The following is a 25192-nucleotide window of genomic DNA, read 5'->3' as shown; positions in this document are numbered from 1 at the left end:
TGAGTTAATTCTTGTCACCACAACTCACCGGGTCAACTTTTTGCTGAGTCCTGTAATGACCTTGTCGGTGACACTTTGCAGAAAACAGGAGGGAGAGAATTTAGCACTAGCTGCCTTATATTGGGGAGAAGGATTCTTCCCTTTCCAACTTGTTCTTCAAAGAAAGTAAGTCAATATAATCAAAATCTGTCATCTACTCTGCAGCTCCCGTGTGATTAATGAACTCTATTAGGTTACTCTTATGAATAACACTGGAGGATCAATAACTCGGCAGGCAGCATGATCTAGTGGACAGGTCACTAGACTAGGTGACGAGCTGTGTTCCCAGCTCTGCCTCTGACCTGCTGTGAGACATTGGGTAAGTCGTGTCCCCCTCTGTGCCTCAGTTTCCCCCCCCACACACACACCTTGTCTTGTCTATTCAAACTGTATGCTCTTTGGGGGTAGAGACCGCCCTGATTGGGGTCTTTAGGCATCAAAAGCGCCAAAGTGACTTAGGCTCCTAACTCCAATTTTCAAAAAAGGGACCTAGGCAATTTACCATCAACTTTCAATAAGGATGAGGCTCCTGTATGCCTAAGAACTTGTCTACATAGGGGCACACAGTAAAAATAATCCAAATGAACTAAGGGTGTGAATTTAAAGTGTCTTAGTTAAACCACATTATGTGTGTGTGAACTGAACACTTTTCTTCAGAATTAAAGTGACCTTAATTTAATTGACCTTAATTCATGAATTAAGTTCAATCAAATTACGGCCACTTTAATTCTGAAGAAGGGTGTCCACAAAGAGGTTTAACGCAATTTAAAAAGTGGATTCAGATTAATTTTTGTGAGTGTCCCCATGAAGACAATCCCTTTCCCTACCGCAGTACAGACAGTAAGGAAGGGTAGCAGTAGCAGGTTGCCTATACACTATTCTCCAAGGTCCTACCTATACAATAACTGTGTCTATACTAGCCCTTTCTCTACCATATTATTGCCAACAGTGCAGCTACATTGCTAATAACAATGGTGAGGAAACTGAGGCACAGGGAGGTTCGCTTCAGCCATGTCACACTGTCTTGTACATGAGACACTGGATGACTCAGGGTCATGAAAATGGACTATCCAGCCTTGTGGGTGACCGGCTTGACTCCAGTTTAGTTTGGTAGCGACTGAACGCTGTTACCAGCTACTGGCTGTTTGATGATAGACTTTCACAGACCAGTTGCTAGTGGATAAATATCCACAACACAAACCCACCCCTTACCTCTGGCAACTCTATCCCGGAATGGAGGTCAAGAACGGAATGGGTCATAAAGCCTGAACTCCCCCTGGAAACGGGGGGACAGGTTTGGCACACTGCTGTAGCTAGGGTGACCAGACAGCAAATGTGAAAAATCGGGACAGGGGGTGGGTGGGGGTAATAGGAGCCTATATAAGAAAAAGACTCAAAAATCGGGACTGTCCCTATAAAAATCAGGGCATCTGGTCACCCGAGCTGAAGCCGTGTGGGGGGGAAGGTTGCCCTGTCACTGATGGCTCTGTACCTGTTGTGAAGAGGCCTTCGCCTAGGGCAGCTACCCTGTCCCCTTTCACCAGCTCTAAATTCATTAGCAATTTTTGTTGGAAGTGGTACATGGCTCTACTGGTGCATTCTATCTCATATATGGGCTACAGGAGGCAGTCACCAAACAGGAAGGCAGGAGATGAGCCAATAGAAAGTGAGAAGATGGCATGGGCGTGAGGGGGAACAAATACCACAGCAACAGGGTAAGAGGGAAATGGAAATGTGTCTTTATAATATAATGGGAGGATAAAAATACGTTGTAGGCTGAAGAGGCCACATATGAATGGGAAGAGGTCAAAGTGAACAGGCACAAGTTGTTACATTTTCTGCCATGATTTGTTTTTATCATCATTTAGGACGTTTTACAGCTCCTGCCCTCAAAACCAGGCCCTATTTGTAAATGATTTGCCACGTCGAACAGGTGGAGAAGGCAGACAACACTTGGGGTGCCTGGATTTAGGTCTGTCTCTTTATTGCGCCTCGTAATGGCCAAAGTGGAGTAATAATACTGATTGATTGGACGGGTTAGGACCCCGGACGGGCAAACACATTCCAGCTGCTGAGATGAGGTCATATGACCTTGTTTCACACTATTGTCCTGCTAGCTGCTCAAGGCTGGTCTGCGATTGGCCGAGACGAGGTGACCTGACACTTTGTGTGTCTAGCTCACAACATGCAGACTTCTTACAAAATAGCTCATCTGGTTTATTTTCCATTCTTCCCCACTCCCACAGGGCCGGCTTTAGGCATAGGCAACGAGAGGCAGCTAACGACGGTGCATCATCCCAATGGTGAGGTCACTCCCCTCGAGGCAAGCTGAGTCCAGAGTAGAAAGGCCACAAGGAGACAAACTTTCAGCCCCAAGGAGCTTACACAATAGCTTCATAAACCCAAATAACAGTCTATTGCCCTCTTGCAGCTCCTTCCAGCCACCGAGCTGCCAACGATGGTGAACTAAGCCTCACAGCCTGCCCGGCAGTAAGTATATGGGGAAACCGAGGCACGGCACTGTGACTCGACTTGTCCAAAGTCACACAGTGAGCGGCAATGCCAAGAACATAACCCAGAACTCCTGAGTCCCCGTCCCATGTGCCTTAACCACAAGCCATGCTCCCCCATTGCAATGAATGCAACTAGCTAGCAACTAGATTTTGAAACCAAGGGTCAAAATCTTTTCTTCTATATCCCTGTCTTCTCACAGTCAGGACAGGGGGCATAGAACCAGGAGTGGCTGTCATTGACCTCTTCCTTCTGAGCGTCTCCTGCAGACGTGCCTCTCTATACCTCAGTCACATCTGCCCCAGAATCTGAGCCGTGCACATCACAAATCTCTTAACGGTAAGAGCAGTTCCCAAAATCAGGGTCATATTCATCTCATTACTGCTTCTTCTGCTAGGAGTGCACTATCTCTGTTTCACTGTCCACCAGCTCCAGGGGCACTAGTCGATAAGATTATGTCATTCAGAGCAGGCATCAGCCTTTCTCCCTGTGACGGCCTATAGCGTTTCATCAGCAACAGTCCAACGTCCAGCAGGCTAGATAAAGATCACCTTTCGGTTTGTCACCTCACAGTCCTGTCTCCTCTCTGCCCCACAGGAGCACTGTAGGCATATAGCACACTGCCCTCCTGGAAGCTTTTTGCAGTCGGTTGTAAGGCCTCTCTCCCCGGTTGTGAATTTAAAATCAGGAGGAGCTCTGGACACTAGTAGATGCATCCTGCACTGTCCCTTTGCAGCAGCTGGAGTATTTCCATGGAGCCAGCCAGCAGAGCTGGGCCACACGGTTCAGATTCAGAACCAACTACCTCCAGAGCCCAGAGTCATTTGGATCTGAGAGTTTGGTTCAGACCCCTTCACCAGCCACATGTGCTTTCTGACACAAACAGGCTGTCTAGCCAGCACCCCCAGACAGGGGATCCATTATGTACAGGGCTTGCCTGCGACTCAAGATTCCTAAGCCTCCGTGCTGCACGCTGACTTCTCACATTTTCACAGCAGCTGTGCATGTGAGCTCATTTTGCTCTTTGTAAACAAGGCTGTAATCCCGTGCGGGGCCACCCGTATTTCCCTGGCTCGCCGTGGTTATGAACCAGTTACTGACTATAAAGGAAGAGGGGAGAGAGAGAAAGCGAAAAAAAAAACCTCACTGTCTCCACATTATGGTTTGAAATCTAGGATGTGGAATTACTGCCTTCCCAGGCGAGGCCCCGCTTTCTTCTTGTTATGACTCGGGTCAGACAATGACCCGTCGCCCTGACCCGATGCTGACATGAAAGAAGGCAAAAGAGGTGACTGGCGACAGCTAGGGGAGAAGGTCAATTGGCAGTTTCCATTTGAAACATCCTCTTTCCCAGGGGCTGAGAGAGAATTTGGTCATTTTAATCTGCTCTAGACTGGAGAGATGGATTTTCTAAAATGGGGAGAGAAATAAAATTTGAAGGGTTTGTTTTCTCCTCTTTTAAATTATTGCCATTTTAGAGTTTGTCTTGATCATATTCTGTTACGGTTTAATTTTTATAGGTTTACTGTTTTTAATTATTTATCTGTGCTACTACCATGGCCTCCCTCACCACAGTTTCTGAACATTTCGTGATCTGTAATGTATTTATCCTCATCCCACCCATGTGAACAGGGCAGGTCTATTATACCCAATGTACAGATGGGGAACTGAGGCACTCAGAGGCTAATGGACCTGCCCAATGTCACACAGGAAGCCTATGGCACAGCAGGGATTGTACACATGTTATTCTATTATTCAGAGATGAGTGAATTCCCAGCCATGGGAATACAAGACATGAAGGGCTTGATCCTGAGAGGTGCTGGACAGCTGCTACTCTAATGGGAGGTCCTGGGCACTCAGAAGAACTGTGTGGAGGATGAAAGTTAGGTTTCGTGAAGGATTTGAGATTTCAAAATCTGGCTTCATTCTGAACGGGACGGAAATTTTTGAAATTCTCCATGAAGGAAAGGTCAGAATTGTTTGTGTATTTGGGGGTCAACTGAATGTTACCTTTCGAGAAAACCTAAACATTTCATTTCCATTTTGACTTTAAAAAAATAATTGTATTACAGTAGCAGATACAATACAGAACAAATAAAACATTTTAAAAGAAAAGTCATTTCAAAATGCATGCGGAACAAAATGTTTCCGTTTAACATCTAAATGTCCTCTTTGGACACGGTCAGCCTGCTCCCGGCTCTTTTTTCCCAAAAAGGGAATTCTGGTGAAATTGGTCTGATTTCGCAAAGTATTTTGATATCCCCAGAACAGCACATTCCGACAGAATATGGTTCCATCAAAGTTTCTCCAGCCAGTGCTGGTACTCATCACCCTGTCTTATGTGCATGATCCTGCTAGTTTGGAGTGCCATCAACTCCCACTGAAGCCAATGGGCGTTGAGGGCTATCCACAGCTCACAGGACGGGGCCCTCAATGATCTTGTGAACTGCCGTGCATGGCTTGAGCTGGGAGCGCCTCAAGGGGGCTTCAAACCTGCCTTGACCCTTTGTTGTAATAGTAACAGGAGCGTCAGTGTATGTGCAGTGTTTTCCTACAACACGATGTTCTTTGCCAGCATCACAGCTGCTCTCTTGAAGCAGATGCAACTTTGGGGATTAAAGACTAACCGGAACTGGGAAAAATACTGTAGAATTTTTAACAACGTTGCTCTGTTTCCTCATAAATCTATTTGGAAGTGGGTTTTGTTTTTGTTTTCTCATTTTAATAAGAGCCAGCTCCTACCATCTGCCTTTCTTGCGCTGTCTTGGCTGGTGAGTGGTGTTTGGCTTGGCACTGCCAGCCTGGATGCTGACATGGTGGCACACAACTGGCCAATGCTTGACATCACTCGTGTTGCTGATGCCAAATGCCAGCCTGGAAAAGAGCTCCCCCAGCAAAGGACTGCTAGTATCCAGCCTTTAACCCTTTCAGGTGTTCCGTGGGAAAAGGCTGAGTGTTTTCCACAGTGGAGTTCCCCCCCCCCACACTTCCTGGTTGCCTTGATGGTGACATTGCAGCAAACCCCATCTGGCCACATCCTGCGCACAAAAGGATCACAGCCCTTGGGCAGCAAACTTTTTCCTCTGCCTCTCTCCTTCCTCTCCTCCAGCCAGACCCAGTCATTGCTGAAGCTCTGCCTCCATCTTCTCTTCTCTCCTACTTCTCTCCACTCTTGCTTTCTTTCTCTCCTCTTCCCATCCTGCCCTGCCACCCCCATACCTCACTTTCCCCTTCTCTCCATATGCATTGGAATAGAGGAATCAGTGTTTCATCCTCCCTCAAATCCTGTTCATCCTTCTCCTGATATTCTCTTTCCTAATGTTTCTAGCCTCTTGTTTGATGCTCCTTCCACTTACTCCTGCTGATGCTTCACTTTTGCTGTCCTCCCACTCATTTCATGCTGATTCTTCCCCTCAGTTACTCTCCTCTCATTCTCTATTGATCCTCCACATCACCCCTTTCCCTCAGTCCCTGATGTTTTTCCATCTCCCCGCCCCCATCAGTCCCTAATCAAGTTCTACCGTCTCTTCAATCCTTGCTGGTGGCTCTGCCTCTTCCCACAGTCCCAGTGATACTCTTTGCTCCCCAACAGTCCTGGGTGACACTCTGCCTCTTCCCCTCCATCCCAAAAGACAAGGCCTGTTCTCTCTCTCCCCCCTGGATTCAATGGCCAGCCAACGGTTTGGACAGCACTTGCCTCAGATTTCTACAGGACAGTTGCTAGTGTACGTCGGAAAAGTTAATGCTTTGAAACAGAAAGGAAAAGTAGAAACAAGCATAGAGACTGCAGACCTGCCACATAGTTCTACAGCCTCAGAATATCTCTGTAAATGGAGCTAGTCCAGCTGTTAGTCAGGTATTTGAACTACCCCAGCTGCCCTCTGAAAACAGCAGGATGCAGTTTCTGATCTCCTATCAACCAGGTCGGGAGTAATGCTACCGGAACAGAAGAGCTATACTTCTGAGAACGGTCCCACAATGCATGTGCTGATCTGCTGATCAGCTGATCAGCGTTCTCACCTTTAGTCTTAGGTACCTCACAAACCCTCAAGGCAAACCTGCTGTTGCTGAGACACCTGCCGGCAGCATGGCTGGCAGGACATTCACTGCATAAATCATGTCTACCTGCCGGTAATACCACTGAGCAGGTTATGAGCCTGAAAATCCTTGATCCTGGTACATATCCCTCGCCAGTGTGTTACCTCCCATCTCCTACTGTTTGCATAACCCTTCTAGCGATGCACTATTCGAAGGCGTCATCTGCAGAGTCAAATCGCTGGGCAGTTCTTCATGCAGGATTACCGTGGCTTTCCAACAGCCGAGTGCATCTGCACCGGAGCAGCAGCAGCTAAGATCAGGTCCCCACCTCCACACAGCAGTTAACCCGATCCAGACTAAACAGGGAGTGCTGAAGTCCACGGAACCCCACACCAACAGGACAGCTCGGTTACACCGATAACGCCACTCACTTCTATGGATTTGCACCACCGTAACGGAGATCAGAACCTGGCCCATGGTGTTGATGAGCCACACAGGACTTGCCTGGACTTTAAGACAGTGGTGGAAGAAAACACCCCAAAACGTTATGGGATCAGATCCAGCAAAACAGGACAAGCCATCTCAGAGCTAAGGCATGCCACTCGCCAGTGTTTTCTGTAAGAGGTAGTGGTGCTTAGCTCCCTATAACAGGGTTCTGATATGTTGCCTGCTGAAATCTGTTCAGAACACCATAATAAAACACATATATTCATCTACATATATTCGTTTGCGTAGAGAACGGACCATTTTTTTCTATGCAAAAGAATAAATGGACACAAATCAGATGTCAAGAATTATAACATTCAAAAACCAATCGGAGAACACTTCAACCTCCCGGGACACTCAATAACAGACTTAAAAGTGGCAATTCTTCAAAAAAAAAAAAAACTTCAAAAACAGACTCCAACGAGAAACTACAGAACTGGAATTAATTTGCAAACTGGACGCCATCAGATTAGGCCTGAATAAAGACTGGGAGTGGATGGGTCACTACAAGAACTAAAAACTAATTTCCCCATGCTAATTTTCCCCCTACTGTTACTCACACCTTCTTGTCAACTGTTTGAAATGGGCCACCCTGATTACCATTACCAAAATGATTTTTCCTCCTGTTGATAATAGTCCACTTTAATTGAATTGTCTCATTAGAATTGGTAAGGCAACTCCCATCTTTTCATGTACTATGTATATATATCTTCCTACTGTATTTTCCACTCCATACATCTGATGAAGTGGGTCTTAGCCCACGAAAGCTTATGCCCAAATAAATTTGTTAGTCTCTAAGGTGCCTCAAGGACTCCTCATTGTTTTTGCTAATACAGACTAAACAAGGCCACAACTCTGAAACCTGGTATAAGGAAACACGCTGTTGCCAGTCCTCACTGTTAGTCTTTACCACGCACTTGAAACTCTGGCTACTGTTGTCCCAACTGTCCCAGTTGTCCCTGACAGAGAGGAGGATCAATGTTATTAACGTCACACTGAGAGATGAATAAAAATGTGTTGTGCCCTTCTCCCATCACTGCCTGTTGCGTTACAATCAAATCCAGGGGTGGTTCTGCTTCCGCAGCAATACTTGTGCCATTACAATTACATCGCTACGAAGCTGCCCAAGAACAAATTCTTTGCAACCTCAATCAAAGGTGCTAGGCTCCTCCCGGGTGGAAAAAACAGTCACATGGCTAAGCCTGGAGGAAGGTCTGGGCTTGTCTGTTCGTGGTACTGATTAATTGTGGGCTTTTGTTAGCCAACTAGCATTAGTCACATCTGCAGAACCAATACCACTATGCTCCCTTGTACTGTGTCTATATATAGAGATCTAGATAGCAGGGGCTGACGAGGTGGTCAGCTTTTAATTTAATGATCCCACCTGTACAGATTTGCTTGCCAGTTCCTAACTGGTTAACCGATTAAAAGTCTCATGGGAAAGTGCATAGGGAGAGGGTATTAGCTAATTAAATTACCATGGATGCAAGAAGCTTGTTAGGGTTTTTATTTGGGATGCCTGGGTTTTAATTTGTGACTGTGACCCTGGGGGGCAAAGGAAGGGGGATGGACTGTGTGTCATCTGGATACATTTCCATTCAGAGTCTTTTGGGTCAGGGTCTTTTTCCTCTCTCTTTTAGGGTGAAACAAATCGTCCATCAGCTGGTTACCAGTGATTCCTGCTAGATAAGGAGATGCAGACGTTGTCATGGTGACAAGATGATGCTCTTCCGCCTGCTGCTGATCTAACCAGCAGTTCACAAAGATGAACAGAGCCATCTCCTGAGACATCATGTGAAGAATAGATGGGTCCTAACAAGCTTCAGGCTTTGAAGGGATTTCACTACAGCTTCTGATTGGATGGTGGGAAAGAGGCCAATGCAGTTTATACTTCATGGTTAAGAAAACCCAACCCAGCCACATGTGATCTTTAAAGGGCCAAATCCTGTGATGTGCTGAGCATCAGCAACACCCAGCGTCTAGCACAGTGTTTCTCAAACTGGGGTTGCCGCTTGTGCAAGGAAAGCCCCTGGTGGGCCAGGCCGGTTTGTTTACCTGCCCCATCTGCAGGTCCAGCCGATCACAGCTCCCACTGACCGCGGTTCGCCGCTGCAGGCCAATGGGAGCTGCTGGAAGCGGCAGCCAGTAAGTCCCTCAGCCCACGCTGCTTCCAGCAGCTCCCATTGGCCTGGAGCAGCGAACCGCGGCCAGTGGGAGCCGCGATCGGCCAGACTTGAGGATGGGGCAGGTAAACAAACCGGCCTGGCTCCCATGGGGCTTTCCCTACACAAGCGGCCCCAGTTTGAGAAACACTGGTCTAGCACTAAGTGAGATTGCCTTGAGAACTGGGCAAACAGGTCCAGAGAGCTGAAGGAACATTCAGATGTCTGGGAAGCCTGAGGGGAGGTCACAGGCAGATGGAGCAGTTGTAAACCAATGTTATGCAGCCCAAATAGCTTATGCATGTCCATGAAATTTGTCTTGCAAAGCAGAGCTTCAAATAGCACAAATGCAGGCCCAGCCTTAAAAATTAGGCAATGACTCTGGAAATGAGTCTTGCCCACCTGCTGGTATTATAGCTTGGCAAGTTTTACTTTGACAGGCAGGGTGTAACAGGTTCAATCATGAGATGACACGATCCAGATACTGTGATGGGGATGGGTGGTCAGGGAACCGTTACCTGAAGCATGATCAGGGCTTCTGGGGAACGGGATTCAAGGCCAGGTTCGTGGAAAGGTTGCAAGCCTCGGAGTGAACTTGGCCAAGTTTCATGCAAGCCTGGGCTGATTTGTAGCTTGGGGGGAAATGATTTCCACCCAAAACCAGGCAAGGTTTGGCAGTTTCGGCTGAATTTCACTTTGATGTTTTTGGGTTCATTCCAACACGAAGCTCAAAGCTAAAGTCAGAGGAGAAAGTGTGAAGGGGAAGGAGGTGAAGCCAGAGGGCTAGAAACTCATCTGGTATAAAGTGGTAGCTCCACTATAGTCAAGGAGAAGAAGAAGAGCCTTATGGCTGAGACTCAGAAGATCTAGGTTTGATTCCTGGCTCCACCGCAAGTTCTCTGTGTGACCTTGGGCCAGTCATTTCACCTCTCCATGCCTCAGATCCCCCTCTGTAAAATGGGGGGAAAGAATCCCTATATCCCACCCCTTGTCAAGCTCTCCTGTTTAGACTGTCAGCTCTGTGTCTCTTACTGCGTGTGTTTGTACAGCACCCAGCGCAATGGGACTGTAATTCCAATAATAAATTATAACCATTTACACTAAGGATCTAGCCCAGAACGTGCCAACTCATGTAAAATTCAACCATAACATGGCCCATACAAAATGGTGGAGCTCCACCCAGCACCAACGGATGTTATCGAACCAAGACAGGTGATCAAGAGCTCGAGCACTGACTTTCACTTGAAAACAGGAGAGAAAATCATCAGTGTCCTGGGAGCTGAGACGTCTGTTGATGAAATAAACGACCATGCAATTTCAAATTGGATTTATACTTTGCCATTTGCATTTTCCTCACAACTGCCTCCTAAAGATGCCCTATGGGCAAAGAGGTATAAGGCTCCTATGTAGTTATCTATAAAACCCTACAATACCTTTCTTGAGAAGCAGAGCAAATTAACCTGGTCTTAAATTCACTAGGTTTCTTGCACCATAAACCTAGAATGGTGTCTGCTCTCTAAGGGACCAATTATTATTTTTAAAGTCCTTATTTTCTCAATATTCTTCCCCTTCCTTGTCCTGTTAGTTCATTCTAAATAGCTCATTCAAAAAAGTAGAGGGGTTTTAAATAAAGTTTTTAATGGGAAAAATAACTTTTTAAAAAATCTGATCAATATTTTAAAAGGAAAGGGAAAGCGTGTGTGTGTGTGTTTGTAATATCTATATATGTATATATACACACACACACACACACATATATACATATATACATACTAAATAAGATTCCAGAAATGTCTGTGTGTGTGTGAAGCCATATGTTGAAAGAAAGAAAACAAAAAGAAAGAAAGAAACTTCAAACACAGAGTGTAACGTTCCTGGAATCTTCTGATGAAGAGAATAGGACCCTCTGTCTGAGGAGAAGGAAAGGCTAAATTCAGTGTAAGATTTGTATTATGGTAGCTCTTAAGAGTCCTCAACCGAGATCTGGGCTCGGTTGTGCTAGGCACTGTACAAACAAATAGCAAGAGACGGTTCAGCTAACCAAGTGCACCTGTGTCAATTGAGTCACTTCCAGCAAATCCAGTCTGTTACCTGTATGGAGGTTACTAGTATTTTGTGACAGAGGCCCAAGTCTAGAAATCTGTTACAAATCAAGAGACAATGATCTGTCCAGTGACTCATGGCAGCGTCTTCAATTTCAAGGCTAGGATGAATTTGCATCAGACTGACCATCGGTCCAGAATGTCCACATGACGTGCTGGGGGCAAAGGTTGGTCAGCAGAAGCTCAGGAACTTGCATGGCTGCCCCAGCGGCACCAATGTTGCTTATCCAGCAACAGGCCACAGTGCTGCGTGAATGCAGTCGACTCCGCTTCATTCACGGGAGACTGTGCAGAAGGTCGAGGCAGAGAGACGCTTGACAAGCAACCCTGAATTAATATTGTGGAAGTGCCCCGACAGTGACAGCGGTGAAGGTTGCTAGTCAGAATCCAGGAAATTTATTCATCTCAAACATACTTGTTTTAATTCCTTTCCCTCCTGCTTCATGCTGGCTGGGGAAAGCAGCAGAGCCTTTCATTCCTCTAGATCAGAAACAGTAACCTCATCGCTAGCTCTGTTTCTCAACCCAGCCTGTGCTTAGGAGGAGGAGGATGGCGTGTTCGGTCTCTCCATCCTCCCTCACTAGCCCTGATAGCCCGGGGGGGATCTTCCAATCGGCAGCTCTTAAGACATGAGGACAGCAGTTGGTCATTCGTCCTATGGCAGGGAACGTGATGCAGCTTACTCTTGGGGGCAGTTGCCTGCTGACTCTACAATCCACGGACATCCAGAACAAGATCTTTGGTGTCTCTTTCAGAAGCATAAGTTCTCTGAGCTCTGTCCCCCGAAAGTTAGAGGCTTCATAATCAAGATGCACAAAGGGTTAATCAGATAAAGACAAGTCAAAAAGTACAGAGCAGTACATAGCTCACTCCTCTCTTTGGAAAGGGACAGGTAATGGCCCCAGCAGAGCTCTCCTGAAAAGCAGCCCCCAAGGGCTAGGCGAGGGGTGGAGTGGCTGACTGAGGGTGGTGAATCTCAATTCTGTAAATGACGCCTAGGTTCTAAGATAACGAGTGCATTAGAGATCACAGTTCAAATAGGTCAACTGTTCCCTGTTACATCAGTGCGAATCTGGTGTAACTCCAATGACATCCAGACTGACAACGTTGTGAGCGAGGAACAACCTGTGTTCTGAAGTGCTTATTAGAGTAGCATCACCAAGCAAATGCTCCACTCCATCCCCCCTGTGTATGGAGTCTGATGTCACGCCAGAGTTACACAGGTTAGAGTTACACAGAGTTACACAGTTACACGCCAGAGTTACACAGAGCAGAATTTGCACCCAGCGAGTAGAAGAGGCGCCCTAGCTCAGGGGACAACAACTCATGGGCCAAGTTCTCTGTTGGTATAACTAGTAATTGCAATGGAGTTACGCCACCCAACAACCTCATGAACTCATTCCCCAGGACGCCCTCATGCTTCAAAATCAGGACGTAACAACCCATGATCAGAACACCATGCAGTGACTCAGGTAGCAATCTGATTCCCTGGACTGAACAGCAACAAGGAAACAGTCATCACTGGGCCTAAATTTCAGTTCCTTACTCAGTCAAGACTCCCACTGCACAATGGGCATTTTTGCCTGAGGAAGGACTAGAGAAGTCAATGATGCACGTTATGGGTAGCAGTAAAAGAAATCAGCGGAGTAACATGGAGTTCCTGTGGGCTGGACGGGTGGGATTTCAAAACTGCCGTGACACAGAGAACTCGCCGGTGTCAGCAAGGAGGCTGGATTCTCAGCGCTACAACACAGCAACAGGAACCGCAGCATCAAACAAAAAACACACTGGGACGGGTTCTCCTCTCCGTGGGCCTATTTAATTCCCATTAATGTCTGTCGGCATTCCAGGAGGGAGGGCAAGAAAGGGATTCGTGGATGCTCAGTACGGTAATTACAGCCAGCCTACCCAGATTGCACTACTGTATTGCTCTTCACTTCCTGGCCTACCTTGCGTGGCCTGTTGCTGTGCCCTGTCAAACAGTCTGGAAGCGGCTGCATTTCCACGGTGCTGTATGTGTGTAGTCTATGAAGTGCTTTGGGATCTTTTAGTGCCTTTTCCCTCTATGTGCTGTATGTCTTCCTCCTACCCTTGAAAAAACCTGATTTGCTAGAGGAATGGAAGTTAATGGACAGCTTCTACCCAAGGCCAGATCTGGGCAGCTCCATGGATAAATCACAGGGTCCAGCCTGAAAGATGCTAAGCTCCTGCTGCTCCCCCTGATGTCAACTAACTTCAATGGCAGTTACAGTGCTCAGCACCTCTCAGGATTTGGGCTGCGATATTCAAAGAAGCCTAAGGGAGTGAAGCACCCAAATCCTACTGAAATCCAATGGGAGTTGGGTACTGAATTCCACTAGGGAGAATATCCCAGCCTTGGCCTACAAGGGGCAGACATTATGAAGAGATTGTTCTAAGACAGAGGTGGGCAAACTACGGCCCGCGGGCCACATCCGGCCCATGGGACTGTCCTGTCTCGTCCTTGAGCTCCTGGCAGGGGAGGCTAGCCCTGGGCCCCTCCCCTGCTGTCCCCCTTTCCCCGCAGCCTCAGCTCGCTGTGCCGCCAGTGCTTGGGGCGGTGGGGCTGCTAGCTCCTTCCAGGCAGCACGGCAGCGTGGCTGACTCCGGCCGAGTGATGCTGCTGCCAGACATGCTGCTCTGAGTGGCATGGTAAGGGAGCAAGAGGCGGGGGGGGGGGGGGGGTGGGAGAGGGGGCGGGGGGTCCCAAGGGGCAGTCGGGGGACTGTTGGATGGGGAGGAGGTTCTGGGGGGGGCCCTCAGGGGACGGGGAACAGGGGCGGTTGGATCGGCGTGGGAGTCCTGGGGGGCCTGTCAGGGGGTGGGGATGTGGATAGGGGTCTGGGCAGTCAGGGGACAGGGAGCGGGGGGGTTAGATAGGGGTGGAGTCCCAGGGGGGGGTTAGGGGCGGGGGGTCCCGGGAAGGGGCATTCAGGGGACAAGGAGCAGGGGGAATTGGATGGATCGGGAGTTCTGAGGGGGGGCAGTTAAGGGACAGGAAGTGGGAGGGGGCGGAGGCCAATGTGGCCCTCAGGCCAAAAAGTTTGCCCACCTCTGTTCTAAGAGGAAGAGGTTTTGCAAAGAAAAAGCATGGCAAGGAGGTAGAACCCAACCCCTGGTGCATAGCATAGCCAGCATTAGGTGTATACACCACTTGCATCGCACTTAAACCCCGTCTTGATGACTTAAATGGTGTGTAGACCGCGAGCTAGTGGGGGTGAGTTTCACCCTAAGAACAGTGCAGGTGGTCGTTGCAGAAATTGATCAAAATGATTTCTGGCCAATGAAATATCCATCAACCAAGCTATAAAAATCAGATGGCCTCTTAAGAGCAAATCATTTGTTTTCCCTGGCCCCCTGCTCTGCTTTACTGGAACTCGGTGAGTAACATAATTTGGCTTGACTTTTACTACAGAGCATTTCCTCCTCTTCTAAAAGACCAGCATAGCTGCAAAGCCAACAAGATGTGAAAGAAATGGTATTATCCCTAGGTTGGATCAAGAGCAGCAATGACATTTAAAAACAACATGATCTTTATGTTTGAACAGGTAACTTTAAAGAGCAGGGACACAGATTCCTCTGTTATCCCTTAACTCTGCTAAAAGGGACAATGACAAGAAAAAAATGATATATATATAAAAAAACCCTTACCAATATTCATAATGCGATAATATTTTGGATTATCATCAGTGACAGAGAGGCAGCGTGAGCTTGTGGATATGGCACTGGACTAGAACCAGAAGACCTGGTTCTGCCACTGATGTACTATGTGACCTTGTGCAAGTCACTTCACCTCTTTACATTCTGCTGTAAGTGTGTAGACATTCCTAGAGTACAGACACGCACACTCAGCTAGCACAGGTATAAATAACAATGTCGATGGTGAGGCATAGCTTAGCAGAGTAGAGAGCCCTACAGGCCTGAACCCCACAGAGTATATACCTTACACAGCCTTCTACACATCCATATATACACTACTATTTTTAGCAGCATGGCGTCCCAGTGCCGGAGCCTTTCACTGCAGCATGTAGCTTCACGTGTAGTGCCTGTACTCTACACACAGCCAAGTGTAGACACAGCCACTGTGAGTCTGTTGCTCCCGTCCATCCTTTGTCTGCCTTGTCTATTTAGACTGTAAACTCCTCGGGGCAAGGATGGTCTTACTGTGTGTTTGTACAGGAACTAGGACCAGGGGGCCGTTGGGCCCCTAGATGCGGAGGGCTAAAATACCTTAGTTTAAGTCAGTGATACTCAGACCTCAGTGGTTCAGGAGCCAAATTAGGACCAACATTACTCAAAGGAGCCACAGTCGTGTGAATTCATTGTTTCATTTACTATAGGACTATAGATTGAAATGTTAACAGTATGACGGGAAATATTTAGTTGATGTATAATTTTATATATATTCTCACAGCAAAACAATTGACCAAGTATTATTACCTTATCAACTACATTTGGTTAATAACATAGTAGAAGCCTCCTGACTGGTTAATAACTTAGGTTGATTAATAATTGAATCACAGAGTGTTTTAATATTGTGTGTGCAAAGAGCTGCAGGAAACCCATTAAAGAGCAGCTCAGAGACTCAGTCTGAGTATCACTGGTTTAAGTCATTGGGCTCAACACAGGGAATTTGGGTGAAACTTAGTGGCCTGTAATATTCAGGAGGCCAGACGAAATGATCTAATGGTCCCTTCAGGCCTTTAAACTCTATGAAGCTATCAAACGATGCTACCGTAATACAAATCATTCATACTAATGAGCCGAGCATTTTTGAAACTCCCGTTTGGCTTTTTGCCACCTGTGCTGTTTACTTTGCACACGAAGGAACAGATCCGAGGGTTAAATCTAAATCCCACCACCAAACATTCAAAAGGGATCCGAATTTATGTTCTAGCTTGGACCCATCTCTAATAAAGCAGACTGAAAAGAACCTGCCTGCTATTAACCTCGTTATCTTCTGGAAACACTGATAAATGTGGGCCTGATTCTGTTGAAGCACTGAGCCTTGACTTCAACGGCAGAGGAGGGCGCTCAACATTTTGCAGACAGTGCTTGTTACAGGTACAACCCAATCCCGCAAGGCGTAGAGACCCTTCCTCTGAGATGCTTAGGGACTTCACAGAATTGGGTCCCTACATTCGGTACAGTTTGGTTTGTTCAGTAAACACCACAAGCCCGTTTAGGACTCACATTTTTTGCTGCAAGCCCACAGAAATAGTTTTGCAGATGACCAAAACGTGGCATTTTCCATGAGTTTACACCCTGCTCTTGTCACTCAGATCTTGGACGCTTTACAAAAACAAGGGCTCGGGTTTGTTCGCGACACAAAAATGTGACTAAACAGCACAGCCACGAAAGAAAGGTCGTCCCCTGGGGAAAGGAGGACATCAGCCTGGGTCAGAGGCAGGACTGAGTGTCAGCCGTGAAAGCAGCAGGGAAAAGCAAGGGAAGAGAAGCGGGGAAATTGCCGGCGGCATCCCAAAATGACAGCTCGTGATTATGAAATCATGAGATACTAGATTTGTTTTCAGGAGGAAGGGATCGAGGGGGAGGGTGAACACCACAGGGAAATGGAATCACATAGGTGCTAGGTATTTCAGTTACTTGATTAGTCTTTTCTTTTTCTTAAAGGGACCCTCGCTATCAAGAGTCAGGGCCCAATTTTCAAAATTGTTCTGTGTCTTTGTTATTCGGGGGAGCTGGGCCCTTTGGAAAACTGGCCCTGAAATTATGGAACAAACCCCACAGCCTGAAATCGGCACTGATGCCCTTAGCAGATGTGGCACCCAAATCAACTGCCACAGCCTGGTAATGCTATGGTCCATGTGTATTTGAGGCCAGCTTAGGTAAGCAATGTGCTCCTGGCTTGCTCTGAGGTCTCTCTCACACATACACGTTTGGGGTTATATGGTTCTGAGTGTGCCCATTGTAGAAAAATACACAATCCCTCCCCCCCCCCCGTGAAATTCTTATTTGGATTTAGTCCTGATATGAAAGCCTCTCAAATACGAGCCTGACCTTGTGACAGTGCTGAACGCTGATGTCAACAGGAGAGGAGGACACTCAGCATTTTGCACACAGCACTTGTCATAGGTGGAAGCCAATCCTACAAGGCACAGAGGCCTTTCCTTTGAGATGCTTAGTACCCTCCACTGCATCGACGTCAATGGCATGGCTGGTGTGGAGCACTTCACAGAATTGGGTCCCTACTTTCGATACAGTTTGGAGGAGCCCCTGACTGAGTGACGCTTGATGGGAACGGCCCCGGACACCAACACCACCAAAAATAATGCACGGTAACTGGGCGAGTCAGAACCTGGCGCTGTTGGGTCTGGGTCAGGATCCCACCCCCCTTCCTCTCACTAGGAGAGCCTCCTTTTATGTTTGTTGTTTTCATTCCCAAGGCAAGTGAAATGAACCAAGGGAACAAACTAAATGGAATGAAAGAAAGTCAAACGAATAGCAGGCAGGCCAGCCACAGTGAGCTCATTGCCCAGGGGAACCTGGCGGCCCAGCAGGGCAGGGAGGAGGGGCCAGAAGAGACAAAGGTGGATTCTAACGCTCATAGAATAAAAGGGTTATGTCATAAGCATGACTCACACCTTCACCTGCTGCAACCGCAGCTGTTCATCTGCTCCACTGCATCACCGGCCCTCCCCAAGTCCTGAGTATTCCTGCCTCCCTTTTCACTGAGCGGCCGCCTCCTAGTTCCTGACTTTGTCCTGACAGCTGCCACTCGCACCTTTTCCCTGACCTATTCCTGCCTCTGCACACTGCACCTAGTCTGCTGCAGCCGCTATCCACCACGCCTCGGCCCAGCAGGCAGCCACCCGTTCTAGGGTTGCAATAACATTTTGCATTAGTGACGTAGGCCAAAACATGCAAAGTCTGTGTGGTCTGGTTCCACGGTCTGTTTGACCGAGTTTTGGTTTGCGTCCCTCCTCCCTGGACCAGGAGGAGGAAAATAAGGACCCTACTACTCAGCTGTTTACCAAAGCATTTGTTGGCGTCTGTGAAGAAGGAAACCCTTGCTAATTCATTAGCTACGCCCCGTGCTCAGAGAAATCCATCTCTCCGTTATCTCTGTCTAATCTTTCCAGCTCAATCAGTGAGTGTCCCCGCAGCGCCGGGATGGCAGATACTCTACCTGGCAAACAAATAAAAATCCTTGAAGTGAGCAAAAGCTTAAAACTGCCCAATCAAACATGTTTATTTGCATTCAGTGTGTGAGTTTAGTGTCCAGGAGAGGTGCCAGTTGGAAAACCCTGGAGAGCAATAACATCTGTTTATCCACAGGAAAGGGCAGCAGAAGTGCAAGGCTGTTCCGCTAATGGGCTTCAATCCTGTTCTGGAAGGACCACATCTAGGGGTTACAGGGATGTGCATTCGATGATTATTATTAATTATTTGAACTACAGTAGTGCCTACAGGACCCAAGTGTGGTCAAGGGACCCTCTGTTCTATGCACTGTACGAACGCATAAGCAACAGCAGTCCCTGCCCCAGAGAGCTTACAATCTAAATAGGCCAGACCAACAAAGGATGGGAAAGGAAACAGCAGCACGGAGAGGGATAGACTCCCCAGTCCTGACTCTGACTCATAAGGTGTTTCCAGCTGGCCACCCAAAAATGAAAGCAGCCAAAATCATTCATTGTTTTTTAAAATCTTGGCTCAAGGCTCCTGGTTTCTATTCCCAGCTCTGCCACTGACTCCCTGTGTGACCTTGGGCAAATCATTTCACCTCCATGTCCTTCCATCTCAGTATGACAATACAGTACCTACTGCAGAGGCTTCATAGCTTGCTTGTAAAGTACTTTAAGATCTTGAGCTGGAAGGGGCTATTGCGGAACAAAGGATTGTAATAATCAGATCAACTTGCAAAAGAATGGGAATGGAGAGGGTTGAAAAGTTCATGTTTCTTTATTAATGCAGGAACAATCACCAGTGAATTAAGAATAAAAAATCAAACCCCCTTTTTTCCCCAATTTTTCTTTCAAAATGAACTGTGGTCAAAACTGACATCTTTTCAGGGGGGAAAAATGGCATTTTCCTATATAAAAACGTTCCAGCAGAAAATTCACAACTGGCTCTAGGAAGTACTATTAGTCTCATTTGACTGAGGAGAAACCGAGAGGTAAGGTTACTTTCCTTAAGGTCACACGACAGACTCAGTAGCAGAATTGGAGTATGGAACCCAGGAACCTTAGGGCTCGATTCTCCCCTCCCACTAGTTTTAAACTTGACTTAAATAGAGCTGCCCCTGATTTACACCAGCGTAGGGGAAAGGAGCATCAGTAGACTCACTCAGGCAGAACCATTATATTACACGGCTTCTCAGCCCTATGGCATTATCAAGTCTCAAATACACTCGGGTTTTTTTCATATTTTCTCTGACGATTATGAGACTGTCTCCAAGGCAAAAATGCGGTGAAGTAAGAGAGTGAAATCATCCCAAAGATAAAACAGGGTGTGTTACAAGGCAAGAAAATTAACATGTCAGATTTATCTATGTCGCATATAACACACCTATGGAGGGAAGCACTGATGAATTTCTCTGCTCTCAGAATGGATAGCACTGAAATGCTGTTTTGATGAACAAAAAGGCACCATTTGCCATTCTCAAGACCGCTACGACATTTCAAGTAATCAAAGGCTGCTCCCCTCAAATTTCTCCCTGCAGTACCTAGAGCATCGGTGGAACTGGACTGCAGCTGCTGAGAGTACAAAATACGTTGTAGCCTTTCTGATTGGACCTGTAGAGCTCTGCTCCCAACCTACAAGTGTGCTGTTCTGCTGATCAGTTAGAGCAAGGGGGCAGGGTGGAGATGTGTGTGATTACTCTCAATGCTAGAGGGAGGTAATTTAAGGCTCCTAAAAACACCCTTGCAAGAATAGATCCACCAAGGCCTGGGCTACACTACAGTTAGGTTGACGTAAGGCAGTTTACGCGGCAACCTAATTATGTCGGTGTACACACTACAGCCTTGTCCCGCCAATGTAAGTGCTGTACTACACCAACATAACTCTACCTCCAGGAGAGGGGTAGGGCGTGTGCGTGTCGGTGCAGTTAGGGCGACGCAGTGTCTGTGTAGATGCTGCGTTACTTACATTGCTTGTCTTGTCAATTTCAGGGCTCCATGCTGGAGCTGTGAAATTGACCAGGAAGCCGGGCAGCTAGAGCCTGGTTGCCCCCAGCTTTCAACGGGAAGGTGAGAAGCCCAGGCAGCTGCTCCCTGCTGGGATTAGGGAGTCAAGAGCCCTGGGGACCGCTGGGCTCCCAGCGGGGAGCTGCTCAGAGCTGGGAGCCCTGGCTCTCAGCCCCCCACACTGCCCCAGTTCAATCGGCGGAGGTACTCCTGGTGAGAACGCACACCACCGACAGGAGGAGGGTAGGGTGCACATCAGCCACCGCAGTAATTGCTGCAGTGGCTGTAAGTCAACTTAATATAGGTCGACTTAAGTCTGTAGCGTAGACATGCCCCGAGTCTAGACCCGCTTTATTCCCCAGAGTGTGGTAATCACCTGGCTTGTGGCACCTTTCAGAGTGTACGGAATGAAATTAAAAAAATGCTTAGCTGCAGCACAGAAATGCGAGCGAAAAATCTCACCACTGCCCTCTAATGCCGTGGTTCCCAAACTTTAACAACCTATGAACCCCTTTCACTAAAATGTTGAGTCTCGCGAACCCCCTCCTAAAAATGAATATTTCCAGGGATTTTCTCCTTGACCTGAGTATAAATTATAACAGCAGCGATCTTGGAAATATAAAATTTGTTTTTATGACATGCTTATTACACACTATTATTAATAATTATTTATCATTACAGTATTTTTATTACATTATGAAAACGGCAACACTCACTTTCGTAGCTTGTATCACTTTGAATAAACCTGTTATAAGACAAGGCTCCTAGGTTTCATCAAGGAGTATCAGATGTAAAACAGCATGAAGGTATTTAAGAAGCCAACTCAAAGAGTTCCTCCTACACAAGCATTCAGGTCTTGAGCCATCCAGGAAAACAACACACATTACAACAAAGCTTAAATTTGTTCTTCGTAATAATTTTAAAAACAAGACTAGCCGCCTATTTAATTTTAAAAACAGCAAAAAATATCCACCTCCCTTTCCATTTCTTATAAGGAGTCTTGAAGTTTAAATCTCCTCAGTGTGATAGATCTGCTTGCTTTGATCTGCTTAGCTCTTGGAAGTCCAGGGTCTCCGGGCTGCTGGCCTTGTGCTGCCCAGAGTCCCTAGGGACAGCTCTGTCTGCCATTAGGGATTTTTTCCCCCCCGAGAACCCACTGTAACATTTTGCAAACCCTCAGGGGTTCACAAACCCAGTTTGGGAACCACTGCTCTAATGTTTGGCAAGTGCCCAAAGGGAAGTGACCTTGCTGGGGAAAGGCCCCTTTGCTCCAGATCTGGAATGTAATTGCACGGGATATTTGCTGGACAGTGATTAGACAGCCAACTGTTAAGATCTTCCAGCTCTGTTTGTGTCCCTAAGGCTTGCAAATGTGTGTTTGCTGTACTTCGCGTTTGACCCAACTGCGCTGTCTGGCAGAGGTCAGCGGCACTGCAAGCCTCAATTACATTTTGCCACTGCTACTGCTCATGGCTCTGTGCCATCTAGAGACATGGGCTGAGCACGGGAGGTCGGGAAGCTTGTTTCAGATAAACATTCAGAAATTGGAATGCCAAGCTGAAACACAGGCCTCTCATATCCTTCCCCAGCTCCCATTCGCAGCCTCATTCCTGAACCATCCCTATACTAGCTAGGCCTCACTCAACCCATTCCCCAGTGCAGAGGGTGCATACTTGTGTGTCAGTAACAGGAAAATCCTGGAAGGTATTTGAGTTGAAAGGCCTTATAACCCCAGCAACCCATGCCCGAGAGAATGAGAGATATAGCCCAGCAATAACCAACACACACTCGGAATGAAACGAAGAAGCCTTGAGCTGCATCCTTGCAGATCTCACAGTTGTGCCCTGGCAAATATTGAATGAGAAAGGAGTCCAGAGTTGCAGATCCTGGTCACAGAAGGTCCTAGTTCATGTCATGGCATCCTTTGTAAAATGCAGTGAAGGCTATTGATTATGACAGGCATTTTCTGAAAGCAGCCTGGGATGCCGAAATCCTTTATTTGCACGACAGGTCGAGCCCAGGCAGCAGCCTTGCAAGCTTTCTCCACACTTCCCATCTCACTGTGCCTCAACCCAGCTCTAGAGGGACCACAGATCATTTCTGGACTGCTCATTTTTTCCTATCTCATTGTTGACAGAAGGAGCAGAACAGAACTCAGATGAGGGTTTTCCATTGATGTATATAACTGTAAGAACAGTAGAACAATGGACTCTCCTTCACTGGAGGTTTTCAAAAGGAGGCTGGATAGTCACCGGTCTTGGATAGTTTATTCACAATAAATCCTGCATCTCGGCACGGAGTTAGACTAGATGACCGTGCGGTCCTTTCTAACCCGATAGTTCTGTGGCCCTCAGGGAACAGAGGGAGGTTCAGCCTCCTTATCTAGCCAGTCCTTGTCTTTCAGCTGACGCTGCCAGAAAAGGCTGCAGTGGGGACAGGGGCGCTGGAACGGGGGGGGGGAATGGGGACGGGAAGGGAGCCATGGCCCCACCACTTTTTACTGGCCATAAAGATGAATGACAGGAACTCGGGGGTGGAGAGGAGTGAACGCAAGGGTGGGGACTTGGGGGGGAAGGGGCGGCGTGAGAGCAGGGCCACAGTTTGGGCACCGGTGGCCCCCCCAATTTTAGGGCACTTCTGTCACTCCTGAGTGGTGATATTGGTTGTCTGTGTGTGTGTGTTTGTGATATGGACATCTGTCCCCTAGAAATTGGATTGAAACCACCAACACATTTCATGCTGGCCACCAGACAGCAGATGGCCACTGGCTGCATAGTTTGGATACGAACCAGCTCCTGGGGCTCTGTATGCCATTACTATTCCTTGATTTGGTCAATCCGCCAAAATCAACTTCTGCTCCCTCTGGTTTCACGGTCTTCACGTCTTATGAATTCTAGCAGATTTTTACACATTCTCAATCTAACCTCCTGTTCCCCGTATCCCCCTCTAAACGCTGTGCTGATCCTGATTAAGGAATAATGGGTTCCAGGGTAAAAGCAACCAGTAAACGTTCATCAATGACAACTTGCCGAAGGCCAAAAACATTCTAGATACGTTCAGGACACTTTTCATTTACAAAGAAAACAATAAACATGAAATGAAGTTAATGCACCACAGGCACCACTAACCCGGATTTAGCAAGGCTGATTTGGAAGTTTCTAAACTGTTGCAGAGGAGTGTAATTTACCAGCAGTTCAGTTTCCACAGGAGAACACTGCTCTGAAGTCAACTGTGTACTTTCTCGGCCAGGTCTAACTCGGCTAGAATTTGGCTCCATGCGTGTTATACAAATCCTGACTCTCACTCACGTGAACTGATGCCCTCAAACAAATGTAGATACGGTATCTTCCCCACGGGAGAAGGGACGAAGGTCTTGGTGTCAATTAGAGCAGAGTACTTGCTGATTGATACACCACTGATTGCTAGCTGGATAGCCGGGGCAGGGATTGCTTCTGGTGGCCAACATGAGACGAGGTTCTAGTTCCCGATGTGCAGGCAGACATGGAAATGTCCAGATCCTTTATGTCCCATGTGGCACCGTCCTCTACAAGGACTGGCTTGCGGCCTCTCTAAGCTTTGGTTGTTGCTACAGTGCTTGACTGCTTGGTGCTATTGTAAGTACACACTGACATATACTCCCTCTGGGTCTGCTCCCGAGATGTGCTGAACAGTATCAAGAACCCCCAACTACAGTGATTTCATTGTGGGTGGCAGGGTTGAAAATGGCGCTCAGGAAGCGATCAGTGCCTCCAAAGATCATACTCAGGCCAGAGCAAGGGAAGAAGGGGCTTTCCCCTTTGGCTGGCTCAAGAGAAGTCATTTGCTGCCCTTCCAGTTTGAGGAACTGTATGGAGATGGGCCAGCTGCTAGGTTGGATGGAACGGAGTAAGGACGAGGAAGCTTTGTGCGGTGCCTGAGCGCTAAGCGTGGGTTGATTTGTTTAACGTACGCCTTTGAATCCGCTTTAAAATATTTACACTCGCTACTGCGTTTAAATTGAACTCTTAAAACGAAAGCCTCCCTGTTCCCCCCCAACAGGCTCCAACCGTTTCATCTGCGGGTTACCAGCCCCTGCTGTGGGCGATCAGTTAAGAGCAGCCCCTTTTGGATATTTATCAGCGGGCTCAGAGGAAGCACAACTGCTGCGAATGTGCCTGTTAATATGCAGTTAACTAGGGAACCTAGCACGGAGCTCTGGGACGTCCAGATGCATCAGCTGGAGCTGTCACTTAAGCAGCGCACTATGCCCATAATAACCAGTGTCTTCACGGTGAAAGCAATTGCAATCGCTGAAGGTGGAATTTGGGTTGGAGGCACTGCTGCAAAGCTGGTGTTTTGGAATAAGAGGGTTAAAGACAAAAAGTTTAATGGGGCTCCGCCAGTCTGCACGAAACCACTAAACGCTGGTTGCTACCAACACAATTCGCACAAGAGCTGGGTCTCCAGAAGCAGTTGGAAACAATGTCATCGTGACAATTGATGGAGAAAGGGGGTTGCTTCTTGCCTCTCTAAAGAGCTTTTAATTGGCTTTGATTCTTGAAAAAGGCGTTTTCCATAATTAGCTCTTTGAAGATGCACAGAATGTTCAAGGGGAAGGGGAATGAAAGGGGAGACACAGCAAGAGACGCGGGAGGGTGTGGAGACCTGGGAGGAAACAGAGTAAAACGGGGAGGGGTTGGAGGAGAAG

The 25192-nt window shown here is 47.4% G+C and overlaps 1 protein-coding gene across 5 annotated transcripts in view; it reads right to left on the bottom strand.

Moving 5' to 3' along the window:
- Positions 1 to 25192, bottom strand: part of KAZN (kazrin, periplakin interacting protein) — a 745023-nt gene that overhangs the window by 188253 nt on the left and 531578 nt on the right. The gene's annotated exons all lie outside the window — the stretch shown is intronic.

This window comes from Trachemys scripta, chromosome 19, assembly GCF_013100865.1.
Source record: "Trachemys scripta elegans isolate TJP31775 chromosome 19, CAS_Tse_1.0, whole genome shotgun sequence".
NCBI classification, from domain to species: Eukaryota; Metazoa; Chordata; order Testudines; family Emydidae; genus Trachemys; species Trachemys scripta.
The sequence above is the reverse complement of the archived record's forward strand: the minus strand, read 5'-3'. Positions and strand labels throughout refer to the sequence as shown.